This window comes from Pistacia vera, unplaced genomic scaffold (genome assembly GCF_008641045.1).
Source record: "Pistacia vera cultivar Batoury unplaced genomic scaffold, PisVer_v2 Contig578, whole genome shotgun sequence".
NCBI classification, from domain to species: domain Eukaryota; kingdom Viridiplantae; phylum Streptophyta; class Magnoliopsida; order Sapindales; family Anacardiaceae; genus Pistacia; species Pistacia vera.
Window position 1 is genome coordinate 1,371,636 of NW_022196421.1, and position 22,411 is coordinate 1,394,046.

General features: G+C 34.6%; 1 pseudogene; it reads right to left on the reverse strand.

The window, feature by feature from the left end:
* Positions 1-200: 200 nt before the first annotated feature.
* LOC116109336 overlaps positions 201-22,411 on the reverse strand; it is a 98,702-nt pseudogene continuing 76,491 nt past the window's right edge.

A 22,411-nucleotide genomic window follows, 5' to 3' on the forward strand; every position in this document is an offset into this window, starting at 1 on the left:
AAACAGGAAATTACTCAAATTCGTTTAATGGCTCAATCCACATTATACATATAAATCAAATCAGCCACCATATTGAACCATTATTTATTCATACCCACACATTTTGAAGCTTCAATTCATTGCTTCAGATTAATTCATGAACAAATATACATAGCAACAACTTAATTAACAAACCCTATAATCACTTCTTCATCTCTTGGTTATGAATTAATTCCTGCAAAGTGTTTCATTGTAAAACCCACCTTCTCAAACTTCCCTTTCTCGCTGCTCTCTCTAAATCTCAAATAATCCCTACAAATAAACGCCTTGTACATCCTGTTATCTTCTTCCCCCACAACTTCATCCGAGGCTGAAATGTTTTTCTCACTTCAAAACACCAGAAGAACGCCAACGAAAATCTATTAGCATTACGTTTTAGAACAACTCTATGTTCAGATGACCTAAGCTTCCCAGTGTTCCATGCATGCATCAAATCTCCAATGTTGACAGCGAGAGTGTCTTCAGATGGGTTTATGTCTATCCATTTACTTTCTTTAGATCTCACTTGAAGCCCTCCAATCTCATCTTGATAAACTATTGTCACACAGCTCATGTCTGTGTGCATCCCTAGCCCTTCAACTTGTTTTTCTTCCACACTTTCCGGAGGTGAGTGACACTTACTGAATTCAAATTCATAGAATTTACTCTGAAATTCTTTCCCTAAGCTCATTAGGACAACCTGTACTATTGCTTTTGATAGCGCTGTCATCTTCCTTCTATACTACTTCAATGTCCCACTGCCAACAAAGTCAAAACAGAAACACTTTACATATAAGAAACAAGACGAGTTAAAGATGACTAAACTCATGCCATTTAATTAGTATCTAAATCAATCTAAACCAATTTAAATCTGAGTGTTACTAGTTCCCATCTGCTATAAGGGAGGGCGTCCCTAAGGTTTGTCCAGAAGATGGTTTTTTTTTTTTTTTTTTTATACCAATTGTAAGAACTACAAATGAGTAAATCCACCGTTGAAACTGACTGTAAAAGAAGGGTGCTTGAGTGGTTATTAACCAACAAGCTATTTCTTGGCTGTGAAACGAAAGTAGGTGGATATGCAATGATTAAAGAAGATCAGAAAACTGTATAACATGCTTTTACCTGAAGTCTGAATTTGGTTCCTTAAGGAGAGCCTCCACAGAACTTTGGGCAGAAGAGGAAAAGTCGGGTCCAAACACTCAAAAACTATTGAAAAAAGGGGAAGCAATGAAGTGTGGTCTAAGTTTTGATGGATGAGAAAGGGCTAACCTTTTGGTTTCATAAGGGAGGTTGAAGAGTGATACATACGTGCTTGAAGAAGTTTTATTTCCTCGACCTATTTTGATATTAAATAGAGAAGAAAACAATTCTTGCTCAATTGAGGGAGCTATAAAACTCCAGAGTTCAAATAGAACATTTTATGCATGTAATCATCATATTCATTCCAATACAAATCTAGGAAATATATAGGAGCTTACAATCATACTTCCCTACTAAATAGCAAAACAAGTTCAACAACTTAAACAAACCAAAGTACAAGTTCAACCCTAACTAAAGAATCCTAAATATGTGGTTGACTTATTTAACTAAAATAAAACTTATCTATATCCTAATCTAATTTATTTAAATTATTGAGATAAACTCAATATTAATTAACAAATAAATCTATAAGAAAACTCTTAACATACAAATTAATTAACATTTACCCATTATCGAAATGGGTACGTAACATTCCTCTCCTCTTGAAACAATCCTTGTCCTCAAGGATTTTGTTTTGGTGAAACAGATTACTCTGGGTAAAAGACAACCACAACTTAATATGAGTTACTAGAAAAATTAGTTCAAACAAATTTCGTATACTTTCTGATATTGTAGTGGCTTTATAAGATTGGATTGCAATGGCTTGTTCAGAGGAAGATTGGACTGTGGTGGCTTGAGCAGAAGAAGATTGGAAGACATTGGCTTGAGAGGAAGAAGATTGGACTACGGTGGCTTGAGAAAAAGAAGATTGGAAGACGTTGGCTTGAGAGGAAGATGAATGGGGCACTTGGCTTCTCTATTCTCCTCAAAAGAGTGACCTATTAATTGATCAATCTTATCAATGGGTTTACTAAACAAAACTTGGATTTCTTTCATAAACTTTTGTTGATCCACTACTAAAGTTTTCACCGATTACTCAAGTTTTTGAATTTGGTGGTCCATGTCTGGGTCCATGCCAGAGCCCTGATACCACTTGATACAGACATGTTTGAAGAAATTATTTCTTCGACCTATTTTGATATTAAATAGAGAAGAAAACAATTCTTGCTCAATTGAGAGAGCTAAAAACCTCTAGAGTTCAAATAGAACCTTTTATGCAAATAATCATCATATTCATTCTAATATAAATCTAGGAAATATATAGGAGCTTACAATCATACGCCCCTACTAAATAGCAAAACCCATTCAACAACTTAAACAAATCAAAATATAAGTTTAACCCGAACTAAAGAATCCTAAATATGTGCCTAAGCTCAGATACCACTTTGGTATGAACTGCAATTTGTTTTTCTTGGGACCTATTCTAATAGGCGCAAAACAATAGACTTTGATTTGATAGAGGAAACCACGACCTCAGAAAATAATAAGCTTTATTAAATAATAAAACTTTATTGGGAAAAACAATCTAATCAGATGTCTTTTATCACTAGACTTCCTTGACTTAAATAGAACTTCCTAGAAACAACTTTCTAAAAGATCTCAACAAACTCCAACACGTAAACAATTTAAATAACCAACAGATAACTCAAATAACCAAATGCCACTTTCCTCACCACTTCCTTCTACAACACATCTTTACACGTAACATTGACTCATGGTAGTAGCATTGGAGATGGCTCTCATTCCATGTACACACCAAAGTTCATCAAATTGACTTTTCCTTGTTTTAACGGCCAAGAAGTCCTTACCAATTGGATATGCCGAGTTGAGTAATTTTTTCAGTTTCATGACAGTCCATTAATTGATAAAGTGTCGCTCACATCATTTCATTTAGAACGGGACACCCAATTATGGTATCAACTCCTTAAGCAAGAAGCACCAATTATTATTTGGGAAGAATTCAAATATGGACTTCACTCTCGTTACGGTCCAAATCAATATTTTGACTTTTTTGGTGAACTCACCAAATTGCGGTAGCAAGGATCCGTTGAGGAATGTCAGTCTAAGTTCGAAAAATTGCTTTCCAAAATTGGCCATTTAGCCCTCGAAATGCAGATAAGTTGTTTCATTAGTGAATTCAAAGACAATATCAGAAATGAAGTTCAAGCTGGAAAACCTTCAACATTATCCTTAGCCGTTGGGTTAGCCAAGTTTTACGAAGCTAGAATGAAACCCGTGATCTTGCCTCATCCAAAGTTTTGTCCACAAGTTATGAAGCTCACAGTGGTGTAATAACAATGCCAATCAAGAGACTAACAACGGAAGAGATAGATGAAAAAAGGAAGAAAGGATTATTATTCAAATGTAATGAAAAATTTGGTCTTGGACATCATTGCAAAAAGTTGTTCATGATTCAAGCTTGCTTCAACGATAGTGATGCAGACAAAGTGATGGACATTATTGGTGAAAATCTTGAAATTCCATGGTCACCTTAGTTAAATTAAGCTCTTGAGGACAAGAGCAATTTTCAAAGGGAGGCGCAATGTTATGTGTAAAGATGTGCTATAGAAGGAAGTGGCTTGGAAAGTGACATTTGGTTATTTGAGTTATCTGTTGGTTATTTAAATTGTTTACATGTTGGAGTTTGTATAGATCTTTAGGAAGTTCTATTTAAGTCAAGGAAGAAGATTGGACTACAGTGGCTTGAGCAAAAGAAGATTGGAAGACGTTGGCTTGAGAGGAAGAAAATTGTTGAGAGGAAGATTGGACTACAGTAGCTTGAGCGAAAGATGATTGGACTATAGTTGCTTGAATGGGGCAATTTTTTACAATGACCGCAAGGGTTTAAATAAGGCACTTGGCTTCTCTATTCTCCTCAAAAGAGTGGTCTATTAATTGATCAATCTTATCAATGAGTTTGCTGAACAAAATTTGGGTTTCGATCATAAACTTTTGTTGATCCGCTGCTAAAGTTTTCACTGATTGCTCAAGTTTCTGAATTCAATGGTCCATGTCTGGGCTTTGATACCACTTTATACAAACATGCTTGAAGAAGTTTTCTTTCCGCGACTTATTTTGGTATTATATAGAGAAGAAATCAATTCTTGCTCAATTGAGGGAGCTAGAGACCTCCAGAGTTCAAATAGAATCTTTTACGCAAATAATCATCATATTCATTTCAATAAAAATCTAGAAAATATATAAGCGCTTACAATCATACTCCCCTACTAAATAACAAAACATGTTCAACAACTTAAACAAACCAAATACACGTTCAACTCCAACTAAAAATCTTAAATAAGTGGTGACTTATTCAACTAAAATAAAATATTCAGAAGTTGTGATGTCAAATACCGTTAAAGGTTTTGACCTCTAAACGACATGGCTGCTGCAGCTAGCATTTAGTACAATGTATAACTGCAGAAGCTTGAGGCTGTACTAAATAGTGCTTATTTCGAAATAATTAATATCATGGGTCATGCATGTTAGATCTGCATATGATTGCTACTAGTTCCGTACCAATTTGACATTAATATTAGTAACAGGGAACCAGGTACATCATACAAGAATTAAGATTATAAAACCATCTTCAACCACAAACACTAAATTAGTACAAGTTTTACACTAAATTTATATGATTTTTTATATATTTTACTATCCCATCTCCAATCTATTGTACCAAATATTACACTAAAACCAATATTCTCTTTCTTTTTCTTTCTATTAATAATAAAAAATTAATCTATTTCATAATTATTTTTGTATATATTAATTAAATATTTGGAATGATATTTTTATTAAATAATAATAACTTTAAAAATTATACTAATTTAATGAAATTAAGCATGTATTTAATCAAATAAACATTACATTTAATATAAAAAACATTTCATTTAATATAAAATGCCACCAAAAAAAAAAAAAAAAAGACAACAATAGCACAAAAGTAAAATTTCATATTGACAGTAATTTAATTTTCCGAATTAATATATTATTCTCACAAATGATCAATTAATGCATTTCGAAGAACATGGTGAGCCTCTGTATCCTTGATTTGTCTATGTCGAGCAAGAAAATTTTGAAATCGGACATTTTGAAATCGTATTTGAATTCCATAATCGATCCAAGCCTGCGTGAGTTTTTTCAAAATGAGCAATCAAGAATTATGCAAAAAAGAGCTCAATAACAAGGTCAAGGATTTCAAAATAACTCTAGTTCTTTCCAATCTTTTGATAATCTTAGAGGATCCGAAACTAATCTACCGGAATATTAAATTGTTATTGTAGTTTATGTTGTATTTTCTTTTAATTTTAGTGTTTTTAAATTAATGTTAATTTTTATTTTGAGTTATTGTAGTTTAATATTTGCATTGAATAAAGTTTTGTTTTTAATTTTTCTTCATTTTTTGAATTATATAATTATTATAAATTTATTATTATAAATATTAATATAAATAATAATCAAATTAACATAAATACAAATAACAAAAATAAGAAAATAAAATATATTTTATAGTAGATGAATAGTATCACACCAAATTGGTGTGGATGAATAGTGTTACACTAAATTTGGTGTGACACTGTTCACTTACACCAATTTAGTGTAGTTTTTGGTGTTGGGTTGGAGCACATTTTCCATACATTTACACCAAAATGGCGTTGGGTTAGATGCCTTGAAGAGATATCCTGCCTTAATATATAAATTAAGGCAATTGGCAATTAGTTGATCATTTATGGAATAATAGTGTATGGTTTTTTGTGGAAAGCATATGCATTTTGAGATTGACAATGGCAGAAATGAATTCAGGCGATAGCCGGGGAGGATGTAGCAACAATACAGCAATAGACATGCTATGTGACTTGGTTAAACAAAAGGAAGAGAAGAAGAATATCCATTAAAGTACAATTTAATTGATTACAAAAAGAATAAAACCTTGTTATATATAATTAACAACCTGTAGCTGCTAATATATATGTATTGTCTCATAGATGTTTACGAAGGGCAAAGTTGCATTAACAGGCAGCATTCAAAAGTCGAAACCACAACTACAGGCAATGTATGAAGCTTCGTAATAGTATCAAGAGATATAGCAAAATGCGAGATGAAGAATAAGAATTGTGTTGCCATTAATGAGTTTGCTGTTATCATCTAGACCTTGCTACACAAGATTGTGCAGTTTGCTGCAACCTGCGAGATCCTATATATTCAAACACATGAAAACCATCAGCTTCGATTTTGATGAATATTTATAATAAGAGTAATGCTACAGTTACTGAAAGTAGTACATCAAATTCATATACCGAATGACGTGATGTAATCTTGATCGTCGATTAATTATAAATTAATATCAATTGACGGTCAAAATTTTATCACGTCATTCGATGCATAAATTCGGTGCGCTACTAAGTGTTAACTAGATTGACATAACATTTATAATAACTCATGATTGTTTAAATAAAAAATATATATTTTTGAAATGTTAACTTTTCAGGAAATATTGATAAACTCCAACATGATTTCACCTTCTTCCAATAAAGTATAAATGTTAACCAATTGGATGTAGTTGGATAGCAAGAATTTATGTTATTTAAAGGTTTTGTGTTTGACTCTCACTAAGTAATCACTTACCATATTTGTGACTTCTTTGGCTCATTACTCTTGTAAGGTGTTTATTGTGCAATGAATCTTAAGGATTAGTTAAGGGACAAACAAGCTGATCTGAACAACCTAGTCACAAAAGTAAAGTGTTCAATGAACCCTGGGGATTAGTCACCGATGATTAGTCGAGATGCACATAAGTTGACTCGAACAACCTGCTCTCAAAAGTAGGGTGTTCGGTAGACATTGGGATTAGTCGATGTATGCGCAAACTGACCTAGACACTCCAGTCACAAAAAATAATAAATAAATAAATGATTTTAAGAAATGATAAAGGGGCTTATATGATTTTATATACGAACTGTATCGACATTGTACCCAAAAACCCCTACATATTATCAAATATGTCTCTTATACTTTTTATTAATATTAAATAATGCTACACTTCGAGCAAGGGCATTACAACACTCGAGCACTTCAATTTATTTAATCATGCTCGAGTTTGTTCATTATATTCGAATTTTCAACTCCATTTGAATTAACACAACTTTTCTTGTTTTCGTTATACACAAAATACATTTTCGACATTTTATGTTTTTTAATATTATATCATTTAAAAACAAAAACAAAAACAAAAACCACTATAATTACTACATATTAATCTTAAATCAGATTTTTTTTTTTTTTTTCACTTGTATATTGAGGATAAGGATTTTGTGTTATTTGGTGATAAAGACAGAGATAAAATTAAAATAATAATAATAATAATAATAACATAAGAGGTCTTACTTAAAATGTTTAGTAAATTTGGGTAATTTTTTATTTAACTAATAAAAAAGTTTAAATAATTAAACTATTTTATGATCTGATACAATTTATTTCTTATAAACGGATGTGAAAATACATCATGTTGACGGATAATCCCTTCTTATTACTAATTTAAAATCAATTAAACATTATTGAACCAAAATATGAACCTCTAGAAACCAAGTCAAACTTGACAAAGTGAGAATATTTGACTTCACATTAACTTGCGCCAACCCTGACCCGGACCCGGACTCGGACTCGGCCCAACTTGCAATTACCCACTTCATCTTTGACAGTTGAGTAAATAGCGGCCAACTCCAACTAAACTCATCTCTAATTCTTAAACTCTGTCTCTGTAAATTATTTATTTAAAAAACATAGCGATAAAAAGTACTAGGACTATGCAACTTTCCTGCTTGTTTTACACACAATTTTTGGGACACTCATGCGTGCTAGTTACCAAACCGCAGTATTGATTACACCGCAAAAAAAAAGATTCAAGAAAACTCCTCAATTCACCCATAATCGATAAACAATATGGGCTGAAAAAAAGTTAGTAAAAATTGGTACTTGAACTATGCGGATTTACTGCTCGTTTTAAACACAATTTTCGGGATGCTTGAGTATGATGTTTACCAAACCTCAGTATTGATTAGACGGTGAAAGAAAAGATTCAAAAAGACTCCTCAATTCATCCATAATCGAAATCCACTACATGCTAGGAAAACACTGAGTGAAAAGAGGTACTGGGACTATGCAACTTTTCTGCTCGTTTTAAACACAGTTTTTGGGACACTCGAGCATGCTATTTACCAAACCTCAGTATTGATTAGACGGCAGAAAAAAAGATTCAAAAAGACTCCTCGAGTCACCCACAATCGAGATCCACTACATGCTGGGAAAAAGCTAAGTGAAAAAGGTATTGGGACTATGCAACTTTTCTGCTCGTTTTAAACACAGTTTTCAGGCCACTTGAGCATGCTGTTTACCAAACCCCAAGATTGATTAGATGGTGAAATAAAAGATTCAAAAAGACTCCTCGATTCACCCATAATCGAGATCCACTACAAGCTAACAAAAAACTGAGTGAAAAAATGAACTAGGACTATGCAACTTTTTTAATCGTTTCAAACACAGTTGTCAAGATGCTCGAGCATGCTATTTACCAAACCTTAGTATTGATTAGATGGAAAAAAAAAAAGTTTCAAAAAGACTCCTCAATTCACCCATAATTGATAAACAATATGGGCTAAAAAAAACTGAGTAAAAATAGGTATTGGAACTATGTGGCTTTACTGGTGGTTTTAAACATAGTGTTCGTGATGCTCAAGCATGTTGTTTACCAAACCTCAGTATCGATTAGACGGCCAAAAAAAAAAGAGTCAAAAAGACACCTGGATTCACCCATAATCGAGATCCACTACATGCTAGGAAAAAACTGAGCAAAAAGAGGCACTGGGACTATACAGCTTTTCTGCTCGTTTTAAACATAGTTTTCGGGACACTCGTGCATGCTAGTGACCAAACCTCAGTATTGATTAGACCATGAAAAAAAAGATTAAAAAAACTCCTCAATTCAACCATAATCGATAAACAATATGAGCTAAAAAAAACTTAGTAAAAATTGGTATTGGAACTATGCGGATTTACTTCTTGTTTTAAGCATAGTTTTTGGGATGCTGGAGCATGCAGTTTACCAAATCTCAATATTGATTAGATGGTGAAAAGAAAGATTCAAAAGGACTCCTCAATTCATCCATAATCGAGATCCACTACATGCGAGGAAAAATTTGAGTGAAATAAGGTACTGGGAATATGCAACTTTTCTGCTCGTTTTAAACACAGTTTTTGGGACGCTCGAGCATGCTGTTTACCAAACCTCAGTATTGATTAGATGGTGAAAAAAAAGATTGAAAAAGACTCCTCGATTCACCCATAATCAAGATCCAGTACAAGCTAGGAAAAAACTGAGTAAAACAAGGTACTGAAACTATGCAATTTTTCTGGTCGTTTTAAACACAGTTTTTGGGCACTCGAGCATGCTATTTACCAAACCTCAGTATTAATTAGACAGCGAAAGAAAAAATTCAAAAAGACTCCTCAATTCACCCATAATCAAGATCCACTACAAGCTAGGAAAAAACTGATTGAAAAAAGGTACTAGGACTATGGAGTTTTTCTGCTCGTTTTAAACATAGTTGTCAGGGCGCTCAAGCATACTATTTGTCAAACCTCAGCATTGATTAGATGGCCAAAAAAAAAAAGATTCAAAAAGACTCTTCAATTCAACCATAAACGATAAACAGTATTGGCTAAAAAAAAACTGAGTAAAAATAGGTACTGGAACGATGCGGCTTTACTGCAAGTTTTAAACATAGTTTTAGGGATGCTCAAGCATGCTATTTACGAAACGTCAGTATTGATTAGACGGCGAAAAAAAGATTCAAAAAGACACCTCGATTCACCCATAATCGAGATCCACTACATGCTAGGAAAAAACTGAGCGAAAAGAGGTACTGGGAGTATGCAGCTTTTCTGCTTGTTTTAAACATAGTTTTCGGGACACTCATGCATGCTAGTTACCAAACCTCAGTATTGATTAGACCGCGAAAAAAAGATTCAAAAAAACTCCTCAATTCACCCATAATTGATAAACAATATGGGATGAAAAAAACTTTGTAAAAATTGGCACTGGAACTATGCAGATTTATTGCTCGTTTTAAACACAGTTTTCGAGATGCTAGAGCATGCTGTTTACCTCACTATTGATTAGACATCAAAAAAAAAAAAAGAATAAAAAAGACTCCTTGATTAACCCATCATCGATAAACAATATGGATTGAAAAAAATTAAGCAAAAATAGGTACTGGAACAATGCGGCTTTACTGCTTGTTTTAAACATAGTTTTCGGGATACTCAAGCATGCTGTTTACCAAACCTTAGTATCAATTGGACAGTGAAAAAAGAGATTAAAAAAGACTCCTCGATTCACCCATAATCGAGATCCACTATATGCTAGGAAAAAATTGAGTGAAAAAAGGTACTGGCACTATGCAACTTTTCTGCTCGTTTTAAACATAGTTTTCGGGACGCTCGAGTATGCTCTTTTCCAAACCTCAGAATTGATTAGACAACAAAAAAAGTAGATTCAAAAAGACTCCTCGATTCACCCATAATTGAGATCCACTGCAAGCTAGGAAAATACTGAGTAAAAAAATGAACTAGGACTATGCAGCTTTTCTACTCGTTTCAAAAGTAGTTTTCGGGACGCTCGACCACTCTATTTACCAAACCTCAATATTGATTAGACGGCAAAAGATTCACAAAGACTCCTCGATTCACCCATAATCAAAATCCACTGCAAGCTAGGAAAAAAATTGAGTGAAAAACGGTACTGGGACTATGTAGCTTTTCTGCTCGTTTTAAACATAGTTTTTGGGACGCTCGAGCATGCTGGTTACCAAACCTCAGTATTGATTAGACGGCGAAAAAAAAATCTTCTAAAAGACTCCTCAATTCACCCATGATCGATAAACAATATGGCTGAAAAAAACTGAGTAAAAATAGGTACTAGAACTATGAGACTTCATTGCTCATTTTAAACTAAGTTTTCGGGATGCTCAGGGATGTTGTTTACCAAACCTCAGTATCAATTAGACGTTGAAAAAAAGATTCAAAAAGACTCCTCGATTCACCCATAATCGAGATCCACTACATGTAAGGAATAAACTGAGTGAAAAAAAGGTACTAGGACTATGCAGCTTTTCTGCTCGTTTTAAATAGAGTTTTTGGGACGCTCGAATATGCTCTTTTCCAAACCTCAGTATTGATTAGATGGCAAAAAAACAAAAGATTCAATAAGACTCCTCGATTCACCCATAGTTGAGATCCACTACAATTTAAGAAAAAACTGAGTGAAAAAAGGAAATAGGAATACGCAGCTTTTCTGCTCATTTTAAACAAGTTTTTGGGACGCTCGAGCATATTGTTTACCAAACCTCAGTATTGATTGGACGATGAAAAAAAAATATTCAAAAAGACACCCCGATTCACCCATAATTACATGCTAGGAAAAAACTGAGCGAAAAAAGGTACTAGGACTATGCAACTTTTCTGGTTGTTTTAAACACAGTTGTTAGGACACTCGAGTATGTTCTTTTCCAAACCTCAGTATTGATTGGATGGCAAAAAAAAAGATTCAAAACAACTACTCGATTCACCCACAATCGAGATCCACTACAAGTTAGGAAAAAGATAAGTGAAAAAAGGAATTGGGACTATGCAACTTTTCTGCTCGTTTTAAACACAATTTTCGGGTCACTCGAGCATGCTATTTACCAAACCTCGGTATTGATTAGATGGAAAAAAAAATTCTAATAGACTCCTCAATTCACCCATAATTAATAAACGATATGGGCTGAAAAAAACTAGTAAAAATAGATACAGGAATTATGCAGCTTCACTGCTCGTTTTAAACAACATTTTCGGGATGCTCAAGCACGTTGTTTACAAACCTCAGTATCAATTTTATGGCAAAAAAAAAAAAGATTAAAAAAAAACTCCTTGATTGACCCATAATCGAGATCCACTACATGCTATGAAAAAACTAAGTGAAAAAAAGAACTCGGACTATGCAGCTTTTCTGCTCATTTTAAACAGTTTTCGAGACACTTGAGCATGCTGCTTACCAAACCTCAATGTTGATTAGATAGAAAAAAAAGCATTAAAAAAGACTCCTCGATTCACCCATAATCGAGATCCACTACAAGCTAGAAAAAAATTGAGTGAAAAAGGTACTAGGACTATGCACCATTTCTGCTCGTTTTTACACAGTTTTTGGGAAGCTTGAGTATGCTGTTTATCAAACCTCGGTATTGATTAGACGGTGAAAAAAAATATTCAAAAAGACAACTCGATTCACCCATAATCGAGATCCATTACATGTTATGAAAAAACTAAGTGAAAAAAGGTACTGGGACTATGCAGCCTTTCTGCTCGTTTTAAACATAGTTTTTGGGGTGCTCGAGTATGCTCTTTTCCAAACCTTAGAATTGATTAGACGGAGAAAAAAAGGATTTAAAAAGACTCCTCGATTCACCTAGAATCGAGATCCACTACAAGCAAGGAAAAAGCTGAATGAAAAAAGGACTAGAACTATGCAACTTTTTTGCTTGTTTTAAACACAGTTTTTGAGACACTCGAGCAGGATGTTTACCAAACCCTAGTATCGATTAGACGGAAAAAAAAAAGATTCAAAAATTCTCCTCGATTCACCCATAATCGAGATCCACTATAGGCTAGGAAAAAATTTAGTGAAAAAGGCACTAGGACTATGCGGCTTTTCGGCTCCTTTTAAACATAGTTTTTGGGAGGCTCGAGCATGCTATTTACCAAACCTTAGTTTTGATTAGACAGCGAAAAAAAGTTTCAAAAACACTCCTCAATTCACCCATAATCGATAAACAGTATGGGCTGAAAAAAAAAACTGAGTAAAAATAGGTGTTGGAACTATGCAGATTTACTGCTTGTTTTAAACACAATTTTAGGGATGCTCAAACATGCTGTTTACCAAACCTCAATATCGATTAGATGGCGAGAAGAAAGATTCAAAAAGACTCCTCGAGTCACCCATAATCAAGATCCATTACATGGTAGGAAAAAAATGAGTGAGAAAAGGTACTAGGACTATGCAGCATTTCTGCTCGTTTTAAAGACAGTTTTCAGGACACTCGAGCATGCTATTAACCAAACCTCAATATTGACTCGATAGCAAAAATAAATAAATAAAAAAATAACTAAGACTGAGTGTAAAAAGGTGTTGGGATTGTGCATCTTTCTACTTGATTTAAACATAGTTTTCGGGACGCTCGAGCATGTTGTTTACCAACCCTCAGTATTGATTAACGAAAAAAAAAGATTCAAAAAGACTCCTGAATTCAACAATAATTGATAAACAATATGTGCTAAAAAAAACTGAGCAAAAGTAGGTATTGGAACCATGCATATTTACAGCTTGTTTTAAACATAGTTTTAGGGATGCTCAAGCATAATCAACAAAGAATATGAGTTGAAAAAACTGAGTGAAAATAGGTACTGGAACTATGCGGATTTACTGCTCGTTTTAAACATAGTTTTCAGGACGCTCAAGCATGTTGTTTACCAAACCTCAGTATTAATTAGACGGCGAAGAGAAAGATTAAAAAAGACTCCTCGATGCACCCATAATCGAGACCCACTACAAGCTAGGAAAAAAACTGAGTGGAAAAAGGTACTGGGACTATGCAACTTTTCTACTCGTTTTAAACATAGTTTTCGGGTTGCTCGAGCATGCTGTTTACCAAACCTTAGTTTAATTAGACGGGTAAAAAAACAAGATTAAAAAAGACTCCTTAATTCACCCATAATCGATAAACAATATGGGCTGAAAAAAGGGAGTAAAAATAGGTATTGGAACTATGCGGCCTTAATGCTTGTTTTAAACATAGTTTTCAGGATGTCAACCATGTTGTTTACCAAACCTCAGTATTGATTAGACGGAAAAAAAAAGATTAAAAAAGACTCCTCGATTCACCCATAATCGAGATCCACTACATGCTAGGAAAAAACTTAGTTAAAAAAGGTGTAGACTATGCAGCTTTTTTGCTCGTTTTGAACATAGTTTTCAGGGCGCTTAAGTATGCTCTTTACTAAACCTCAATATTGATTTGATGGCAGAAAAAAAAGATTCAAAAAGACTCTTCGATTCACCCATAATCGAGATCCACTACAAGATAGGAAAAAACTCAGTGAAAAAAGGTACAAAGACAATGTAGTTCTTCTGCTCTCTTTAAACACAGTTTTCGAGACACTCGAGCATGTTGTTTACCAAAGCTTATTATTGATTAGATAGAAAAAAAAAGATTCAAAAAGACTCCTCAGTTCACCCAAAATCGATAAACAATATGGGCTAAAAAAATGGAGTAAAAATAAATACTGGAACTATGCGGCTTTACTGCTAGTTTTAAACACAGTTTTCGGGATGCTCAAGCATGATGTTTACCAAACCTCAGTATTGATTAGAAAGTGAAAAAAGATTCAAAAAGACTACTCGATTCATCCATAATCGAGATCCACTACATGCTGGGAAAAAACTAAGTGAAAAGAGATAATGGGACCATGCAGTTTTCTGCTTGTTTTAAACACAGTTTGCGGTACACTCGAGCATGGTATTTACCAACCTCAGTATTGATTAGACGGTGAAAAAAAAGATTCAAAAAGACTCCTCGATTCACCCATAATCGAGACCCACTACAAGCTAGGAAAAAACTAAGTGAAAAAAGGTACTTGGACTATGTAGCTTTTCTGCTCGTTTTAAACACAGTTTTTGGGACGCTCGAGCATGCTGTTTACCAAACCTCATTATTAATTAGACAGAAAAAAAAAGATTCAAAAAGACTCCTCAATTCACCCATAATCGATAAACAATATGGGCTGAAAAAATGGAGTAAAAATAGGTATTGGAACTATGCTGCTTTACTGCTCGTTTTAAACACAGTTTTTGGAATGCTCAAGCCTTCTAATTACCAAACCTCAATATTGATTAGACAGTGAAACAAAGATTTAAAAAGGCTCCTTGATTCACCCAAAATCGAGATCCACTACATGCTGGGAAAAAACTGAGTGAAAAGAGGTACTGGGACCATGCGACTTTTCTGCTCATTTTAAACACAGTTTGTGGTACACTCGAGCATGTTGTTTAGCAAACCTCAATATCGATTAGATGGCGAATAAAAAATTTGAAAAGACTCCTTGATTCATCCATAATCGAGATCCACTACAAGCTAGGAAAAAACTAGGTGAAACAAGGTACTAGGACTATGCAGCTCTGCTACTCGTTTTAAACATGGTTTTTGGGACGCTCAAACTTGCAGTTTACCAAACCTCAATATTGATTAGATGGAAAAAAAAAAAAAGATTCAAAAGGACTCCTCAATTCACCCATAATCAATAAAGCAAATGGGTTGAAAAAACTGAGTAAAAATAGGTACTGGAACTATGAGGATATATTGCTCGTTTTAAACATAGTTTTCGGGATGCTCAAGCATGTTGTTTACCAAACCTCAGTATTGATTAGATGGTGAAGAAAAATATTCAAAAAGACTCCTCGATTCACCCATAACAGAGATCCACTACATGCTAGGAAAAAAATTGAGTGAAAAGAGGTACTGGGACTATGCAGCTTTTCTACACGTTTTAAGCACGGTTTTCAGGACACTCAAGCATGTTGTTTACCAAACCCCAGTATTGTTTAGACAGCGAAAAAAAAAGATTCAACAAGACTGCTCGATTCACCCATAAACAAGATCCACTACCTATTAGGAAAAAACTGAGTGAAAAAAGGTACTGGGACTATGCAACTTTTCTGCTCGTTTTAAATATAGTATTCAAGACGCTCGAACATGTTATTTATCAAACCTCAACATTGATTAGGTGGCGAAGAAAAAAAAAGATTCAAAAAGACTCCTCAATTCACTCATAATCGATAACAATATGGGCTGAAAAAAAAACGAAGTAAAAATAGGTACTGGAACTATGCGACTTTAATGCTCGTTTTAAACACAGTTTTTGGGATGCTCAAGCATGTTGTCTACCAAGCCTCAATATTGATTAGATGACAAAAAAAAAAATTCAAAACGACTCCTCGATTCACCCATAATAGAGATCCACTACATGTTAGGAAAAAAATGAGTGAAAAGAGATACTGGGACTATGCAGCTTTTCCACTCGTTTTAAACACGATTTTTAGGACACTCGAGCATGCAAGTTACCAAACCTCAGTATCAATTAGAAGGCCAAAAAAAAGATTCAAAAAGACTCCTCGATTCACCCATAATTGAGATCCACTGCAAGCTAGGAAAAAACTGAGTGAGAAAAGGTACTGGGACAATGCATCTCTTCAGCTCGTTTCAAACACAGTTTTCTTAACTCGAGCATGCTAGTTACCAAAGCTGGGAATTGATTAGATGGAAAAAAAAGATTCAAAAAGACTCCTCGATTCACGCATAATCGAGATCCACTACAAGCTAGGAAAAAACTGAGTGAAAAAAGGTACTGGGACTATGCAGCTTTTCTGCTCGTTTTAAACATAGTTTTCGAGACGCTTAAGTATGTTGTTCACCAAACTTCAATATTGATTAGACGGCAAAAAAAAGATTCAAAAAGACTCCTCAATTCACCATAATCGATAAACAATATGGGCTGAGAAAAATGAAGTTAAAATAGGCATTAGAACTATACGGCTTTATTGCTCGTTTTAAACACATTTTTTGGGATGCTCAAGCATGCTGTTTACCAAACCTCAGTATCAATTTGATGGCGAAAAAAATTCAAAAAGACTCCTCGATTCACCCATAATCAAGAACCAATACATGCTAGGAAAAAACTGAGTTAAAAAAGGAATTGGGAAGATGTAGCTTTACTGCTCGTTTTGAACACAGTTTTTGAGGACTCGAGTATGCTGTTTACCAAACCTCGGTATTGATTAGACTGCCGAAAAAAAGATTCAAAACTACTCCTCGATTCACCCATAATCGAGATCCACTACAAGCTAGGAAAAAATTGAGTGAAAAAAGGCACTAGGACTATGAAACTTTTCTGCTTCTTTTAAAAATGGTTTTCAGGACGCTCGAGCTTGCTGTTTATCAAACCTCAGTATTGATTAGATGGCAAAAAAAAAAAAAAAAAAAATTCAAAAAGACTCCTCAATTCACCCATAATCGATGAACAATATGGGCTAAAACAAATTGAGTAAAAATAGGTACTGGAACTATACAGCTTTACTACTCATTTTAAACACAGTTTTCGGGACGCTCAAGCATGCTGTCTACCAAGCCTCAACATTGATTAGAAAACATAAAAAAGATTCAAAAAGACTCCTCGATTCACCCATAATCGAGATCCACTGCACACTAGGAAAAAAAACTGAGCAAAAAGAGGTATTAGGACCATGCAGCTTTTCGGTTCGATTTAAATCTAGTTTGCGGGACACTCAAGCATGTTGAATACCAAACCTTAGTATCAATTAGATAACCAAAAAAAAGATTCAAAAATACTCCTCGATTCACCCATAATCAAGGTCCACTACAAGCTAGGAAAAAACTAAGTGAAAAAAAGGTATTGGGACTATGCAGCTTTTATACTCGTTTTAAACTCGGTTTTTAAGATGCTCAAGCATGCTGTTTACCAAACCTTAGTATTGATTAGATGGCAAAAAAAAAAAAATATATTCAAAAAGACTACGCGATTCACCCATAATCGAGATCCACTACAAGTTAGGAAAAAACTGAGTGAAAAAAGGTACTTGGACTATGCAGCTTTTCTACTCGTTTTAAACACAGTTTTTCGGACGCTCGAGCATGCGGTTTACCAAACGTTAGTGTTGATTAGACGGGTAAAAAAAAGATTCAAAAAGACTCCTCAAGTCACTCGTAATTGATAAACAATATGGGTTGAAAAAATGAAGTAAAAATAGGCACTGGAACTGCGCGGCTTTACTGCGCGGCTTTACTACTCATTTTAAACACAGTTTTTGGGATGCTCAAGCATGCTGTTTACCAAACCTCAGTATCGATTAGACAATGAAAAAAAAGATTCAAAAAGACTCCTTGATTCACCCATAATCGAGATCTACTACATGCTAGGGAAAAACTTAGTTAAAAAAGGTGATGGGACTATGTAGCTTTTCTGCGCGTTTTGAACATAGTTTTCGGGGCACTTAAGCATGCTCTTTACCAAATCTCAGTATTGATTAGATTGCAGAAAAAAAGAATCAAAAAGACTCTTCGATTCACCCATAATCGAGATCCACTACAAGCTAGGAAAAAAACTGAGTGAAAAAAGGTACTAGGACTATTTAGCTTTTCTACTCGTTTTAAACATAGTTTTTGGGTTGCTCGAGCATGCTGTTTACCAAACCTTAGTTTGATTAGACGGATAAAAAAACAAGATTCAAAAAGACTCCTCAATTCACCCATAATCGATAAACAATATGGGCTAAAAAAAATGGAGTAAAAATAGATACTAGATCTATGCGGCTTTACTGCTCATTTTAAACACAGTTTTCAGGATGCTCAAGCATGTTATTTACCAAACCATAGTAGTGATTAGATAGAAAAAAAGATTCAAAACGACTCCTCGATTTACCCATAATCGAGATCCACTATATGCTTGGAAAAACTTAGTGAAAAGAGGCACTAGGACCATGCAGTTTTCTACTCATTTCAAGCACAGTTTGCGGTACACTCAAGCATGCTATTTACCAAACCTCAGTATCGATTAGACAGTGAAAAAAAAAGATTCAAAAAGACTCCTCGATTCACCCATAATCGAGATCCACTACAAGCTAGGAAAGAACTTAGTGAAAAAATGTACTGGGACTATGCAGCTTTTCTGCTCGTTCTAAACACGATTTTCGAGATGATCGAGCAAGCTACTTACCAAACCTCAGTATTGATCAGACGGAAAAAAAAAATTCAAAAGACTCCTCAATTCACCCATAATCAATAAAGAATATGGTCTAAAAAAGCTGAGTAAAAATAGGTACTGAAACTATGTGGATTTACTACTCGTTTTAAACATAGTTTTCAGGAAGCTCAAGCATGCTGTTTACCAAACCTCAGTATCGATTAGACAACCAAGAAAAATATTCAAAAAGGCCCCTCGATTCACCCATAATAGAGATCCACTACATGCTAGGAAAAAACTAAGTGAAAAGAGGTACTAGCACTATATAGCTTTTCTACTCGTTTTAAACACGGTTTTCGGGACACTCGAGCATGCTAGTTACCAAACCTCAGTATCAATTAGACAGAAAAAAAAAGATTCAAAAAGCCTCGTCGATTCACCCATAATCGAGATCCACTACAAGCTAGGAAAAAACTGAGTGAAAAAAGGTACTGGGATAATGCAGCTCTTCAGCTCGTTTTAAACACAGTTTTCTTGACACTCGAGCATGCTAGTTACCAAAGCTCATAATTGATTAGATGGGAAAAAAAATATTCAAAAAGACTCCTCATTCAACCATAATCGAGATCCACAACAAGCTAGGAAAGAACTGAGTGAAAAAAGGTATTGGGACTATGCAGCTTTTCTGCTTGTTTGAAACACAGTTTTCGGGACACTCGAGCAAGCCATTTACCAAACCTCAGTATTGATTAGACGGAAAAAAAAAATTCAAAAGACTCCTCAATTCACCCATAATCAATAAAGAATATGGTCTAAAAAAGCTGAGTAAAAATAGGTACTAGAACTATGTGGATTTACTGCTCGTTTTAAACACAGTTTTCGGGAAGCTCAAGCATGTTGTTTACCAAACCTCAGTATCGATTAGACAACCAAGAAAAATATTCAAAAAGGCCCCTCGATTCACCCATAATAGAGATCCACTAGATGCTAGGAAAAAACTGAGTGAAAAGAGGTACTAGCACAATGTAGCTTTTCTACTCGTTTTAAACACGGTTTTCAGGACACTCGAGCATGCTAGTTACCGTACCTCAGAATCAATTAGACAGCTAAAAAAAGATTCAAAAAGACTCCTTGATTCACCCATAATCGAGATCCACTACAAGCTAGGAAAAAACTGAGTAAAAAAAAGTTACTGGTACAATGCAGCTCTTCAGCTCATTTTAAAGACAGTTTTCTTGGCACTCGAGCATGCTAGTTTCCAAAGCTCATAATTGATTAGATGGAAAAAAAAAAAAGATTCAAAAAGACTCCTCAATTCACCCATAATCGATAAAAAATATGGCCTAAGAAAAATGGAGTTAAAAAAGGCACTAGAACTTTTTGCTCACTTTAAAAGCAGTTTTCGGGATGCTCAAGCATGCTGTTTACCAAACCTCAATATTGATTGGATGGTGAAAAAAAAATCAAAAAGACTCCTTGATTCACCCATAATCAAGATCCACCACATGCTAGGAAAAAAATGAGTTAAAAAAGATACTGGGAAGATGTTGCTTTTCTATTAGTTTTCAGTACAATTTTTTAGGACTCGAGTATGCTCTTTGCCAAACCTCGGTATTGATTAGACAGCAGAAAAAAAGATTCAAAAGTACTCCTTGATTCACCCATAATCGAGATCCACTACAAGCTAGGGAAAAACTAAGTGAAAAAAGGTATCGAGACAATGTAGCTCTTCTACTCGCTTTAAACACGATTTTTAGGACCCTCGAGCATGCTAGTTATCAAACCTCAGTGTTGATTAGATGGATAAAGAAAGATTCAAAAAGACTCCTCGATTCACCCATAATCGAGATCCACTAAGAACTAGGAAAAAACTAAATGAAAAAAGGTACTAGGACTATGCAGTTTTTCTGTTCGTTTTAAACATGGTTTTTGGGACGCTTGACCATGCTATTTACCAAACCTGAGTATTGATTAGATGGAAAGAAAAAAAAAAACAGTTTCAAAAAGACTCCTTAATTCACCCATAATCGATTAACAATATGGGCTGGAAAAAATTAAGTAAAAATAGGTAATGGAACAATGCAGCTTTACTGCTTGTTTTAAACATAGTTTTCGGGATGCTCAAGCATGCTGTCTACGAAGCCTTAGTATTGATTAGACGATGAAAAAAAAAGATTCAAAAAGACTGCTCGATTCACCCATAATCGAGATCCACTACATGCTAGGAAAAAACTGAATGAAAAGATGTACTAGGATCATGCAATTTTCTACTCGTTTTAAACACAGTTTGCGAGACCCTCGAGCATGCTGAATACCAAACCTCAGTATCGATTTGACAGCCAAAAAGAATATTCAAAAAGACTCCTCGATTCACCCATAATCGAGATCCACTACAAGCTAGGAAAAAACTGAGTGAAAAAAGGTACTAGGACCATGCAACTTTTATCCTCGTTTTAAACCCGATTTTCGGAGCGCTCGAGCATGCTGTTTACCAAACCTCAGTATTGATTAGATGGCAAAAAAAAAGATTCAAAAGGACTTCTTGACTCACCCATAATCGAGATCCTCGACAAGCTAGGAAAAAACTTAGTGAAAAAAGGTACAGGACTATGTAGCTTTTTGCTCGTTTTAAACACAGTTTTTGGGATGCTCGAGCATGTTGTTTACAAAACCTTAGTATTGATTAGACCATCAAAAAGACTCCTCAATTCACCCATAATTGATAAACAACATGGGCTGAAAAAACGGAGTAAAAGTAGGTATTGGAACTATGCGGCTTTATTGCTCGTTTTAAACACATTTTCAAGATGCTCAAGCATGCTATTTACCAAACCTCAGTACCGATTAGACGGCAAAAAAAAATATTCAAAAAGACTCCTTGATTCACCCATAATCGAAATCCACTACATGCTAGAAAAAATTGAGTTAAAAAAGGTGCTGGGACTATGCAGCTTTTTTGCTCGTTTTGAAAACAGTTTTTGGGGCACTCAAGTATTCTCTTTACCAAACCTCAGCATTGATAAGATGGCAGAAAAAAAATTCAAAAAGACTTCTCAATTCACCCATAATCGAGATCCACTACATGCTAGGAAAAAACTGGGTGAAAAAAGGTACTAGGACAATGCAGCTATTCTACGCATTTTAAACACAGTTTTTGGGATGCTCGAGCATGTTATTTACCAAACCTCAATATTGATTAGACAGAGAAAAAAAAAGATTCAAAAAGACTCCTCAATCCATCCATAATCGATAAACAGTATGGGCTAAAAAAAATGGAGTACAATTAGGTACTGGAACTATGCGGCTTTACTGCTCGTTTTAAACACAGTTTTCAAAATGCTCCAGCATGATGTTTACTAAACTTCAGAATTGAATAGACAGCAAAAAAATAAAGATTCAAAAATAC